The 13,224-nt window shown below is 39.3% G+C and overlaps 1 protein-coding gene across 1 annotated transcript in view; it reads left to right on the top strand.

Annotated features, from left to right (window-relative positions):
* Positions 1-13,224, top strand: part of SLAIN1 (SLAIN motif family member 1) — a 51,870-nt gene continuing 38,646 nt past the window's right edge. Inside the window, exons 1-2 of the mRNA XM_021417012.1 lie at positions 1-158; positions 3,179-3,318. The gene's annotated coding sequence lies outside the window, so the exon portion shown is untranslated. The remainder of the gene's footprint in view (positions 159-3,178; positions 3,319-13,224) is intronic.

The raw sequence follows: 13,224 nt of genomic DNA, 5'->3' as shown, positions 1-13,224 counted from the left end.
CTGCCCGGCGCCGCGCCCGGCCCTCAGGAGCCCCTCGCCTACTTCAAGGCGGCCGGCGGCGGGCAGGAGCCCGGCGGCGCGGGGGCGGCCACGGTGCTGGACGAGGTGGCGGTGCTGGAGCTGGAGGACGGATGCTGCGGCCAGGACGAGGATACATGGTACATGCGGATCGCCCCCGCGGCCGTCCCCGGGCCCCCTGCGGGGCGGCCGAGCTCCCCGGCTGTTGGCTCAAGGCGTTATTAGCGTTAGCCCCCAAATCCACTTGATCTCGTGCTGCTTAAACTTACATCTGCCTCTTTATCCTGCGTGGTTTTTTGTTTCTTTCTTTTTTTTTATTTTAACATCGCGCGGTGGGGACCCCCAGTGCTTGCCCCCCCACCCCCGGCTCCCCTCCCTGCGTGTGCCCCTTCTCCCCTCCGTGGATGCTCGGCTCCCCTGGTTTGAGGTGTCAGCCTAGTTCCAGCCTCCGCTTTACGTAAGGAATTCAACATATTGGAACGGATTCGGGAAATCCTTTATCAGGGCAGCGCTGCCTCACTCACCATCCTAAAATCTCAGCCCAGTTGTCGCAGATCCTAAGGGATTTGGGAGGGCTTTTGTCTTTTAGACATGGATCTAAAGGGTTGTTTGTGTATCTTCATGTAGTGCCAGGACGCATGGCGGTGTGCGCTGCGTTGGGTGAGGCAGGAACGAATGGCAAATTAATAAAGCCAAACAGAAAATTGACTTAGAAGAATTCCTTGAAAACAAAAAGAAGGGGTTGTTTTGGACGGAAGGGGTAAATAAATAAAGGCTGGTGCTTCTCAGCTTGCCTCAGCGAAGCATGCAGACGTCTCAGGGACTATCCAAACACAGCAGAAATGCTATGGAAGTGATGCTACGTAACCGTGTCGAGCATAATGATGCTCAGTTGTGTTAATGCACAACACACAGTAATATGATCTGCGTTATCCCTATTCAGATATCTGTCTTGAGTACCAGTCGAAGCTTCAACATAGTTTTTTAAATGGTTGCAGTTTTTGAATAGGAAGTTTAGATGAGCTGAGAATACCATGTAGTGCAGCTGAGAAGCATTTAAACATCCTTATTTTGGTAGCAGAAAAATGGTTTTAAAATTAATCCAAATAGCATAAATATTTATTGAATGTTGGTTGCATGTCCAGCGTGTGTCAGTCCTGCAACCCAGTGCTCATGACAGAGGAACAGCAACGGTTCAACTTTCCTTCACACTGAGAATTTGTGTGGCCCAGTCCTCCTCAACCAAACGTTATTCCTTCTTGTTATGTTTCACAGGGCACTGCAAAGTCAGCATTTCTTTGTGCCCCTCAACAGAGTGATGATCTTGATCAGGGTCCTTTTCGATTTGCCCCTGGGAAACACTCCTAAATGTTTTACTGGGATGAAAACTTGCCTTTTGTGTCACACAACTGTGTCTCTGCAGGAAGAATTTGGCAACTTATTTATTCTCCCAGGGGCTACTTTTGCTGTTGGACATTCTTCATTCAAGGCTGAATCTCCATCCTTGTCCATTAATGGTCAGCTGTGTGATGTCAGCTGCCTGGGGCTTTTTGTCATGCAAGTCTTCAAAGCAAACTGGTGTCTGGGAGGCCAAAGACCATTGTGTGCCCTGGCTGTTGATTACTAATTTTAGACCTTTGCATTTTTTTAAACTGCAGTTACAAAAAAAAAAAAAAAACAACAACTAAAAAAAACAACAGGGTTAGCATCACTGCAGACAAGTCAGATCTTTTTGTCAGCTCTTTATATGTCTCATCATTGAGAATTCATCAGTTGGATGTGTAGCTTTTGAAACGCTTCTGCAAGTTAACGGGAGAACTCAAAGCTTTTCTGTTTTTTTCTTTTCCTGTTTTTTTTCCTCGGAATCATTTTTTAAATATGTAGCCAAGCATGTAGGAAATTAGTCCTCTCCATAGAGAAATTCAGTAGCTGAACTCCTTTGGGACTGGCAGGAGAGATACCGGGTGAGGGGCGTGTATTGATTTTCTGTGAGCTGGGCAGGAGCACTGATTTACCTACCTCACAGGAACAGATACAGAGCAGAGATGGGAGAACAGTTACACTCTGGCTTGGGTAGCTGGTGAACCAAAACTGTCAACAGGTGAAAGGCTGAAAGCGGTCTACCTGAGGAGCTCAGTCCTTTTGTTGTTGTTGTCTTGCCTTTTATACCCCCTGTTTGGATACCAAATCCCTTTGCAGCCTGGAGCGTTTTGCTGATGGAGAAAATCTAAGACTGTCTGCAGCCCCATTGATCAGAAGTGGTGAGGCCGATAAGCTGAGAGCAATCTTGGGCAGCTAATAATAGTTCATTTCCTGGGAGATTTGTGTTCACCCAGGTGAGCTGATGCCTGCCCCGGTGCACTAATCTGCAAGGGCAGCAGCAGCAGCACATATCACAGCTTCGAGAATTTACCCATGAAATCCACTCTGATACCTGGCTTCCTAATGTGCTTGGCCATCTCATCAGTTTCCTACTGTAGTCGGAGAATAGTGAGAATAATGCATATATACCAGTTCTTCTTGCATGCTTTTTTTTTTTTCTGCTGGAATTGAATAATGAAACTGGGTTTTCATTGTTTCTCTACAAATGTTTTTTAATCTTTAAAAGTCTGACTGCTGCACAGCATTTGCTTCATCTAGGAGAAGATGCTGTGTGTAAATTGCATTATCATCAGTATTCTGACAAATTGATTAAATTATAGGTTAAAATGCAAAGCATAACAGTGAAATTGTAATTTAAATGCAAAATTAAATATTCAAATTATCTAATCCTCAGTAAAGATAAATAGAAAAGGGACAACTGGTAGCTTCTTTGTTGTATGTACAGCATTAGGTGCGTACAGCAGCTAATGCATTTGAACTTAGAACCTTGCTGAAATTCTGACAATCTTAATAATGAGATGCAAGATTTTAATGAGAAGTCTCATTGAACCTAGATTGGCAGTTCTAGACCTGTAGAGTCTGTAATTTGGCACCTGGCTTGCTGAGGAGGGAAGAAAATTAGTTTGAGCTCATTTGTTTCAGAATATCTCATGTTATTAGAATATTATATGGCAGCTTTGCGCTGTTAAAAATTACAAGGGGGCAGGAAACTGGGAATAGAAATGTAAAATTTTAAGTATTGCATTTCTTGCTGACATTTATGTGTATTTTGTTTAAGGTTGTATGTCTTGCCTAACAAGACTCTCACTCTTCAAGAGAAATCACTGAGTCCTCTGCAGTGGTGCAGACGTGTTCTGGATCATCCAAGTCCCGAGATAGAGGCTGCAAAACGTTCCCTATGCTTTAGACTGGAACAAGGTAATGTTATTCTTTGAATTTCTCTGCTAGTAAGTTGGCTTTTTTGGCCTAGCATTTCAGTAGTGTTTAATGCCTTTTGCAATTCAGCAAGTTCCAAAGATGGTAGACATGCAGTTTTTCTGGCAAGTCTTCCTCCAGTCCTTGAACACTGACTATTGTTAATTTTTTTTTTCTGATGATGAATTTTTTAAAGTATTCTCATTTGTTATTCTTTCCTTCTGCTGCATAACTCCTGTTTTTTAAACCTGGTGTTTTTCATACATCGCTTAAAATAGGAATCAGTGGACCTCTTTGCAAGAAAACTTTGATGCTAACTTCACTACTCATCTGGCATTGAGATTTGAAAAGCAATATTTCTGGTTATGTGCAAAGCCAAACTGTCAAGGTGCAATACATTTCTAAATACATATTTGTACACATCTCATGTAATATCAGGTCTTTGTTAAGTATAAGTCAGACAAAAAGAACCTACAATTTGATTGCAGGCACTTTTTTGTTGGGCTCCCACTAGCCTTGAGTATTGGGATAAAACTGATTGCTGTTCCATGCCAGTGAACTTAGTTGTGTCTTGGTGTGCTGAATTTTGTTCTAAAATTTTAAATGTTTAAAATATTTTTACTTCTTTTATCAGTTAGGATCCTATTAACACTGTAATAAGTGTTTTTGAAGGAAGTGATTAAGCTAGAAAACACTATCTTAATGTTTATGAGTCACTAGAAAAGAAAATACAAATGAACAGAAAGATGACAGAAGAAGGAAATAAAGCTAATGGCAAGATGAGCAGATGGCTGTATAAGTTAGCTACAGCGTTCATTAAGAGTGATTGAGCATGGACCTATGTGCTTTGGTGCATATATGAAGTTTTGTTTAGTCTTATCCAGAATTAGGCATTTAACTGAATCAGTCTCTGAAGGGATCTTTCTCTTTGCTTTCACTATAAAAGACTGCACAATAATTACAGTCCTAGCCATATGCAGTTGAGTTCATTTGCCTGCAGTTAGGTGGGCCAAACTGAGGTTTGTATATTGGTAATCATCCCACCTAGCTGTAGAGTGGAATTTGTCTTGGAATTCAAACACCTGAGTTCAGGTGTTTGCAGTGTAAGCTAGATATCTCTGTTTGGCAATCAGTAGGATTTTTGTCTAGAGTCCTGGGGGGCTACTTAGGGAACATGGTGTAGTGTTGGTCTTAGAATGAAGTGGACTCTGTTGAGTCCATTGACAATAATGGGTGCTTGGAGCCCAACTTGCATCTGGTCACCTGAAGATACATCTTTGCAGTGTAGGGTGTCCCAGTCTGGACCTGAATACCAGTGGAGCGGTTGTATTCAGATTGTTCCGTGTAGGCATTTAGTGCCATTCGGGTTGCCCTCAGTTGGCTGACATCTGGCTTCCACTCAGGAAGGGTGCAGACTTTCCATAGGTCCTGTGACTTATCTGCTATTCCTTTGAGGATATCGTGGCCTCCCAAGGGCATCTTTGTATACTCCTATACATCTAGATATGGGAAACTGAATTGAGTCCATAATGTTTATGTTGGAATAAGCCAGATGAAGACATGACCTATTTTTCCCTTCCAAGGTATTAATTTACATTTAGTAGGCAATAAAGGCATTAGAAAGGCAAATTTATTATTTTGGATTTAATTCACTATCTAATTATCAGTATGATCTCTCTGCAGAAGTCACAGTGAGTGACATATGTCCCATTGATTTACATCAGTGATGGATTGCTTTAGTTGTGATGGCGTCATGAATTTCCTGGGCTTTTGAGCAATTGCATGCTGCATGTTGCTACAGGAGCAGTATGTTCAAGGAGGGAATGGACTCTCTTTACTACCACAAGAATTCTGTGGTGAAATTGTTTTAATTAACAGTTGAGTTAATTTTCTTTAGTATTTCTAAAGATTTTCTTGTTATCACTTAACACCTTTACAAGTAATATGTGGTAAGCAAGTGTCATATTTCTTACGTTAGCGTTATAGAAGTGTGTTTCATATTGTTTATGTCTTCTCTGGTTTTAAAACTAGATAGGAGATCATTGTAAGAATCTAATAATCCAATTTTAAAGCACAACATACTTTTTGTAACCTAACCCTCCCACTTCTTGTTTTGCAGTCTACTCTATCAGTAAGCATATAATTACATTTGTGTAATTTTATCCTAAATTTAAAGAGATTCAATAACAATGGTATTTGTCTTTCCTAATACTAAATTTTCAAACTTTATACTTAAAAGTTGAAGAGTATTTTCCCCCTTCAGCTGTTGGCATTGGAGGAATACTTTAGAGGGATTTTGAAATCTAGTAATGCTTTTTCTGTTTGGCACACAATCAATGGTAGCACTATGAATGTGAGAAATATTAAACATGTAGTAAAAAAAACCCATAATGTACCAATATGCGCTTTCTGAGATGTCTTACAGGTAGAATTCGATTAGTAATTTGTCAATGATGAAGCAGCCAAAAATTAATCCAGTTTAGATTATCATAGCTCTCTAAGCATTGCAGTGCAGATAGAAATGAAAAGCAGTAAAAATAGATTTTTCTCTGCCGGATCAGCATGTGTGATTGCACACAGAAAGGAGAGCTGTGAACCAAAAAAAGTGGAATTTTGTGAGGCTGTTATTCTGCATTTTAACAAATTCCTGTTCTCTTCTAGCAATTTTTAAATCTATGCTCATTTGTTCCTGCTTAAGTTTCCCTTATTTTGTTATATTCTGATTTTCATACAAATCCTGATTTGTTGTGTGAAATTTTCCCAGCGTTAGGATAGCTCACAGTGAGCCTAAAGGTCGTGTGAGAGACTTAAGCCAAAGCAGTCCTAGGCAATGAAGTAATAAAATGTCTACTTGGTCTTTCAGGTTGGAGAGTCACTTGAATGATGCTAGTTTACTTTTCACTTTGCTGTGCCTGTTTCCTTTCTTGTGGAAAAAAAAAAATCTGTTTTATGTGTTTCAAGGTGGAAGTAAGATTTCATCTTGGAATAAATCTTTATGGGTATAAGCACAGTGGAGGTCTGCAGGTGATTCTTCTGTGAAGTGCTGTGAGAACTTAGACAAGCTTCTCTTCATGCCTCTGTTCTACCACTCAGTAGTTAGAGCTTATATCTAGTTTATAATGAACTAGACTCATTAGAAGCTTGTTTCTGGATCAATCATGATAGCCTTAAGGAAGGTGGAAGTTAAATCATTGAATCATAGAATCATTTGAGTTGGAAGGGACCCTTAAAGGCCGTCTAGCTCTACAATGAACAGGGACACCAACAGCTACATCAGGTTGCTCAGAGCCTGGTCCAGCCTGATCTTAAATGTCTCCAGGAATGGGACATCCACCACCTCTCTGGACAACCTGTTCCAGTGCCTCACCACCCTTATTGTAAAAAACTGTTTTCTTATATCCAATCAAAATCTCCCTTCTTTTAATTAGAAACCATTTCCCCTTGTCCTGTCACAACGGATACTTCTATGTAGTCTGTACCCTTCTTTCTTATGGCCCTCCTTTAGATATTGGAAGGCCGCCAGGCTGAACAGCCCCAGCTCTTGGCCTGTCCTCGTAGGGGAGATGTTCCATCCCTTACATGGAATCTCATATGATAAGGTCTTTGCTTGGAATTTTTCCTTTTTTTCAGGAACAATTCTAGTAATGAAGTAATTTTTGTTTTTCTTAATGACCCGACCCAAGTCAATTCTTTCTCTGTTCTTCTTCAGTCGTCTTTTGTTTCAAACATTTCTGGGTTTTGTTGTTTACTGTGGTCTTCCGTTTACTGTGGAATCAGCTCCCCGTCCCTTCACTTGTTACTATTGCTTTCTATCTTATTTCTTTAGTTTCATTCAAATCAACAGGGCCACCTAGTAGTCATAAAAGTGTGGGGGAGCTTCTATATTTGTTTGGTAATCCTTGAAAATGCTGGGAGATGTCAGCATTAAAACCCAGTATGAGAGAGAGATGTGGTATGTAAACTTCCTAGATGCTGCAGATTGGTATAACTTGTCTGAAGTTGATTAAATGATGTTGATTTGCATCCTGGCTGAAGCTATACTATGTAGCTTCACTTCTGTAGAAACTGCTGTGGAGCAGCCGGATGGATAAACTGAGGAGTTAAGAGGCTTAGCAAGGAGTCAGTCTCTAGGAGCTCAGCTTTTATGCAGGGCTTCAAAGCATATTTCATCCAATTCAGCCTTCCAGACAGAAAACCGCTCTTCCTTGGAGAATATGAAATATTGTTAGATTCAGAGTTAATCTTAGTTGAGTTCTCATTCAGAAAAGCTGCTTCAGAGGTTTCGAAAGAGTAGGCAACAGAAGCCTGCAGATTTTGCAATTGGTTGCAGTAATTTATAGCCTTAAGATGAAGCTATTTTTCATTTCTTGAGATAAATAATATACTTCAGGATGGATGCCATTATGTTGTACGTGAGTATGGTATCTTGTGAAATAAATCCACTGTTGGTTCTTCAATTGTTTGTGATTTCACAAAACCCAAAAATCTCATCAGTGAATTTTTAGCCTTTATTGAGCTGGATCCCAGATGTTATTTGGCAGAACTATATGATCTTTGTCTGTAAAAAATCTTAGCTGACAGGGCCGCAGACAGAATATTGTACCTGGATATGAGGCTTCTGGCTTACACAGAACCAGGCCAGGTTCTGTCCTGTTCTCCTAATTCTCTTTACTCTTCTGAAGGACTCACCGTGAAGTCATTTAGTTTGATGTATTTAAGATATGATATACATTTAATTAACTACTAAAAATTTCAGTTATAAAGAATGTTTACACCATGGTCTGTTAACAGCAAAAGCAAACAAGAAATACTGTAAATGGATGATAGTTAATATTGTGTATCCTTGAGCTGAATCCAGTGCTGTTTTGAGTGGCAGAGTGTTGTTTATTTGATGTGCCAGAGATGCATGTTATGGCAATCAGGACTGGCTTAATAAGATCTAACAGAGCTTTCTCATCCTTATTTTTCATATGTAATGGAGATTAGAATTTTACATGAAATACTTCTGGAGCTGCATATGATAATGTCTTGAAGCTTGCAGACAATAGGATTGCTGTTTCCATCATAAATAAAACAATTCCTAAGTCTCTAGAAGGAATGAAGGAAGTGGCAAGACTGCTTCATTTCATAGAATGAGTCATAGAATCATAGAATGGCTTGGGTTGGAAGGGACCCCAAGGATCGTTAAAGCTCCAGCTCCCTGCCACAGGCTGGGCTACCAACCTCCAGATGTGATACTAGACCATGTTGCTCAGGGCTCCATTCAGCCTGGTCTTAAACACTTCCAGGGCAGTCTGTTCCAGCACCTCACCACTCTCTCTGTAAAGAACTTCCCCGACATACAAAATTTCCTCTCTCTCTGTGTTTCTGACAACAAAAGTTGCTGGGTATCTGTAATACCTTTCAGCATCTGAGCTCCTATTGGGGAATGTGACATCACAGAGGACAGGACGAATAGCAATTTTCTACCGCAGTACAAGTTTAGTGCTCAGAGCACACAAATATATATGCATAGGAATTATTTCCTATTAGATTTCATTTATTTGAAGTAACATGTTGTAACGCTTGCATAATTTTGAGCAGTTCTTAGAGGTTTTGCAAATGCTGATATCAATGGATTTTCTAACACAGCTACTGAAGATGATTTGTATAGTTCAACTGGGAAAAAAATAGTTTTTGATATTCTTCTTGGAAGTGGGTACTTGCATTTCAAATAGAGTATTTTTCTCCAGCACTGCAACATTTCTACTCTGCACTTCAAGATACAAGTGCTTGGTTGAAAATTCTTATGGCAACAAATGCACAGAAGATCAGAGACTTCAGTCTATTCGCTTCCGTTATCTCTTGCCTTTTTTAATATGGCTCTTAGATATGATATGCTTCTTAAGAATTTCATTTCTTATTTGGGAGTTGGCTGTTATGCAACTCATAATTAAATGTTTTCTTATAACTGATTTCTAGTTGTCATTATAATTATGAGAAGATGCAGAATTTGCAGTCTAAAGTTTTTTATGTAAAGGTTATCAGAGAAGTCGTATTACATATTATCTCTGTTGAGAAGATATCCATCCCGCTTTAGAATGGAAGTGCTGTATTAATGCACACCCACTACTGAGCTTGGATTATCGGTTCATCCTGAATGATTTAACAGCCAGGAACACTGTCAAATTTTACACAAGGATTTCAGAATCCTTATTTAAAATGGGAGGAGTTTATGTTTGCAGTGTAGGCTCATAGTCTGTAATGCAGCGTATGTGTAAAAGCAGTAGTAGTAGCTTTGACCCTGACAGTTACGCTGAAAATCCAGGCACGATTACTGTTAGCCAGTGGAGTACCAAATCACTGTTTTTGTCTCCAAGGTGTACTGCTGCCTTCCTAGATAGAAATTGAAAAGAAAGCTAGGTTTTATTGATGGACGTGGATGAACTTGGTGGCTCATCCTCTGAGAATAATTTTTTTGTGGGGAAAAGAATCTTTTCAGAACGGGGCTGTTTTGGAAGCTCTCGTTTCATTTTTGCTCCTGAAAGTCTGTGTATCTTTTTCATTGTTTGTTAGTCTCCAAATTATTGTTATAACTTATTTCTTTAATTTTCATTTTCTCTCACTGCCTATTTTGATATCAGCAGAAGAGAACTGGAAATAATATTTCCTGATGTAGATGAGCCTCCCCCGTGTGGTATACAGAGGTAGCATCACTTCTTTATTAAAATATTGTTTGTTTCTGTGTTTCTACTGTCAAAGAGCATCATGTTTTTTGTCTCTGTAGCGTCACATCTTTTTAAGAAGCTTTTGTTCAGACTTTTCTGTGCCATGACTCCTAAGTATCTTTTGAGAGCTGTTTACTGCTAGGATATAGTCCATAGGCTTGTAAATATGACACACAGTGTTTGTCCTTGGCGGCTGACCTCACATTTTAATATATTAGAAGGAAGTCAAGAAGCACTTACTTTACTAAATGTTCTACATCCAGTCTATCTGTATTCATATATGGTGGAAACACAACGTTTAGATGAGTAATTTGTTTTCACCTGGGCTTTGTGCAAATGTTCTTGTAATGCAAGAAAACTTTTTTGACACAGAACAGAATGTATTCTGAATACTAGTGAGGCACTGGCATTTACAGATCACAGAGTCAATAGGATCTACTGAGTTTGAAGGGACCCACAGAGATCACTGAGTCCGACTCCTGGTTCCACACAGGACCACCCAAAAGTTCACCTGTATGTCTGAGGATGTTGTCCAAATGCTCCAAATGCATTCCAGTCGTGTATCTGAGGCATTTATGAAAATGTTGAAGAGAACTGGCCCTAAAGTCGAGCTCTGTGGAAGCCCATTAGATTTACTTTATCGTCTTTGTTTTGCAAGACAGTGTAGGTTAGTCTGAATGATGGAGACACAGGAACTTATAAAAATGAAATTCCTGAGTGTTTTATACGATCCTTTCATGAACTTCCCCTGAGGTATTGTTTCCTTAATATTACTTCTAGAATTGGATATGTTTTTAAAAATCATAATTACAGAATATATTTTATTTTGGAATATTCACTTTTGGGGAAGGTCACTAAGCCATTTTTAGTCTTTGAAAGTGGGTTGACCCAACGCTGTAATTGCATACTTAATTAAAAGTTTCATGCTTCTGAGAAGATCAAGGGAGAAACGTAGTGTAAGTCTGCATGCAAGACAAAAAAAAAATTGCTTTTCTCTGAAAAAGAAAAGCTGAATCATGGATTATTCTTGTTTTAAAAAGCAGTTGCATTAACTTTAAAGATTACACTTCTACTAATTTAAAAAAATCATAACAAAGCCAAAAAAATGTACTTCAGCATGCTCTTGATTATTTTATTTTATGAAATATCTGACTATGAGATATTACGGAAAGCAGGTATGGGACAGTGGTTGTTTTAAAGTGAAGTTGAGATGATAGCTTAGACACCATTTATTTTTCTTTTTTCATTACCAAAATAAAATAAAATAAATAAAATGCAATAAAATAAAATTCTCTTGTAAATCAAGATGTTGGAGACTGGTAAATTTGAACTCTTCAATTTTCACGTTCTTACTCTGTCAGTCACGTTCCCTTCCTTTTTTTCTTTTTTTGCCATTGTCTCCATGCCAAATAAGCAACGTGTGCCTAATTACATTTCCGTCATTGGTCCCAGATTTGCTAATTCTGGTACCATTGCCTAGATCATTTCTACTTTATGTGGTGACACAGATGAGACTGTCAAGGCACTTCCTGTTCCTTGTAATCTTGAGTAATATCTCATGTCTGGCCTGGTAGTTTCTACTGATGCATTCAGTTACCTTCACCTCCAGCCAGAGACAAGTCATCTCCTTGCTTAACTTCACACAATCAGTATTTAAATTTGTACTACAGCCAGTAGAAAAACAGGGCTAGGTTTAGTTGTCCATACATACGGCACTGATGCCTTTGAAATGCCCTAAGCAGATGTCTGTAAGGCATGAGATGCCTGTGTGTAGGCAGCTGATGAATTGTAGTCCTCCACTGACTGTAATCAATGCTTAGATGCAAAGCTTACTGATAGATATTGTAGATACTCAGAAGAAAGGTCTGTGGTATAGTGATGAATGCCTGAAACAATTTTATGAAAGACAGTTGATTTCTTTTTCTTCTTAGGGATATGTATGTTAACATGATACATTTTGTAATAAACACTGTATTTATCAGTAATGAACTGCACTAACCTCTTTACTGATACACGTATTGACATCACAGGTGACTTTAATGTGCAACCTGTTTAGTAGATGTGTTTTAGAAGGAAGATTTTGCAACTTTTTGAAATTCATTCTGGATATGTGTTCAGGTTACAGCTTTTTAATTATTAGCATGTTAGCATATGGCTCTCATAGTTTTTCATGCAGGATGTATTGATTATCTTTGTTTTCCACTTAGAATTGCTTTTTACATATGAAGAAATGCAGTATAAGCTTTATATTGATGCTATCGTGTCATTGAAAAGTTATCAGTGCAAAAGAAAATAAATCCTGCAGGGTAATTTGAATTGATGTAATTTAGCACATGAATAGACTTTAAGTAGCATTAGCTGCTTGCCACGTTTTTAAAGTCACTTGAAAGCCATGTAAAGATTTGTGTCAGAAATGAAAGAGGTGTTTAGATTGTCAGCTGTTAGGGATAGGGACTGTCATTTATTGTATGCTTCAGGAGTGCCTCATGCAGTGTAATACCAGTTTCACTGGGCTCTGAGTACTACCGCAATACCTGACCTTTGTGAAATGAGAAGTGTTGAACATTGTATCTTAAGGATTGGAATCTGTCTGGTAGCATATCTCTATGTTTCAAATTTTGGAGGTATTTAACAATTTATGTTTGTGATTTTGGCTTCAGTCACAATTCTAATTGTGATTTTTTGCTCCATAGAGTGTCTTGATCTGTTAAAGAGGCAGGAAAGGATTTTGTGGCCTGTAGTGTATGGGTGATGTCAGCTTAGTCATCTGTTCTGTTGTTGCCTGCAAATAGAGAGGACTGAGTTCAACATCCTGATGGTTTGAGGTCCTTTCTCCCTAGAATTCACAGAACCACACAGTCCCAGAAGAGCTGAGGTTTGCAGGGGCTTCAGGAGGTCACCTGGTCCAACCACCTTGAGCAGAGCCACTCAGCACAGGTTTCCCAGGCCCTTGTCCAGGTGGCTTTTGAGGATCTCCAAGGCGAGAGACTCCTCAACTTCTCTGGAAAAACTGTGCCAGTGCTCAGTCACCCTCACAGCCAAAAAATCCGTTCTGGTGTTCAGATGGCACTTCCTGTGTTCTGATTTGGGTCCATTGCCTCTTGACCTATCTCTGGGCACCACCACAACCCTCAAGTAGATCAGTAAAATGCTATCAAGCCTTCTTGGTGCTCTGTATTCCTCCATCCTAACCCATAGGAGA

The sequence above is a fragment of the Numida meleagris genome, chromosome 1 (genome assembly GCF_002078875.1).
Source record: "Numida meleagris isolate 19003 breed g44 Domestic line chromosome 1, NumMel1.0, whole genome shotgun sequence".
In the NCBI taxonomy this organism is placed as follows: Eukaryota; Metazoa; Chordata; class Aves; order Galliformes; family Numididae; genus Numida; species Numida meleagris.
The sequence above is the reverse complement of the archived record's forward strand: the minus strand, read 5'-3'. Positions and strand labels throughout refer to the sequence as shown.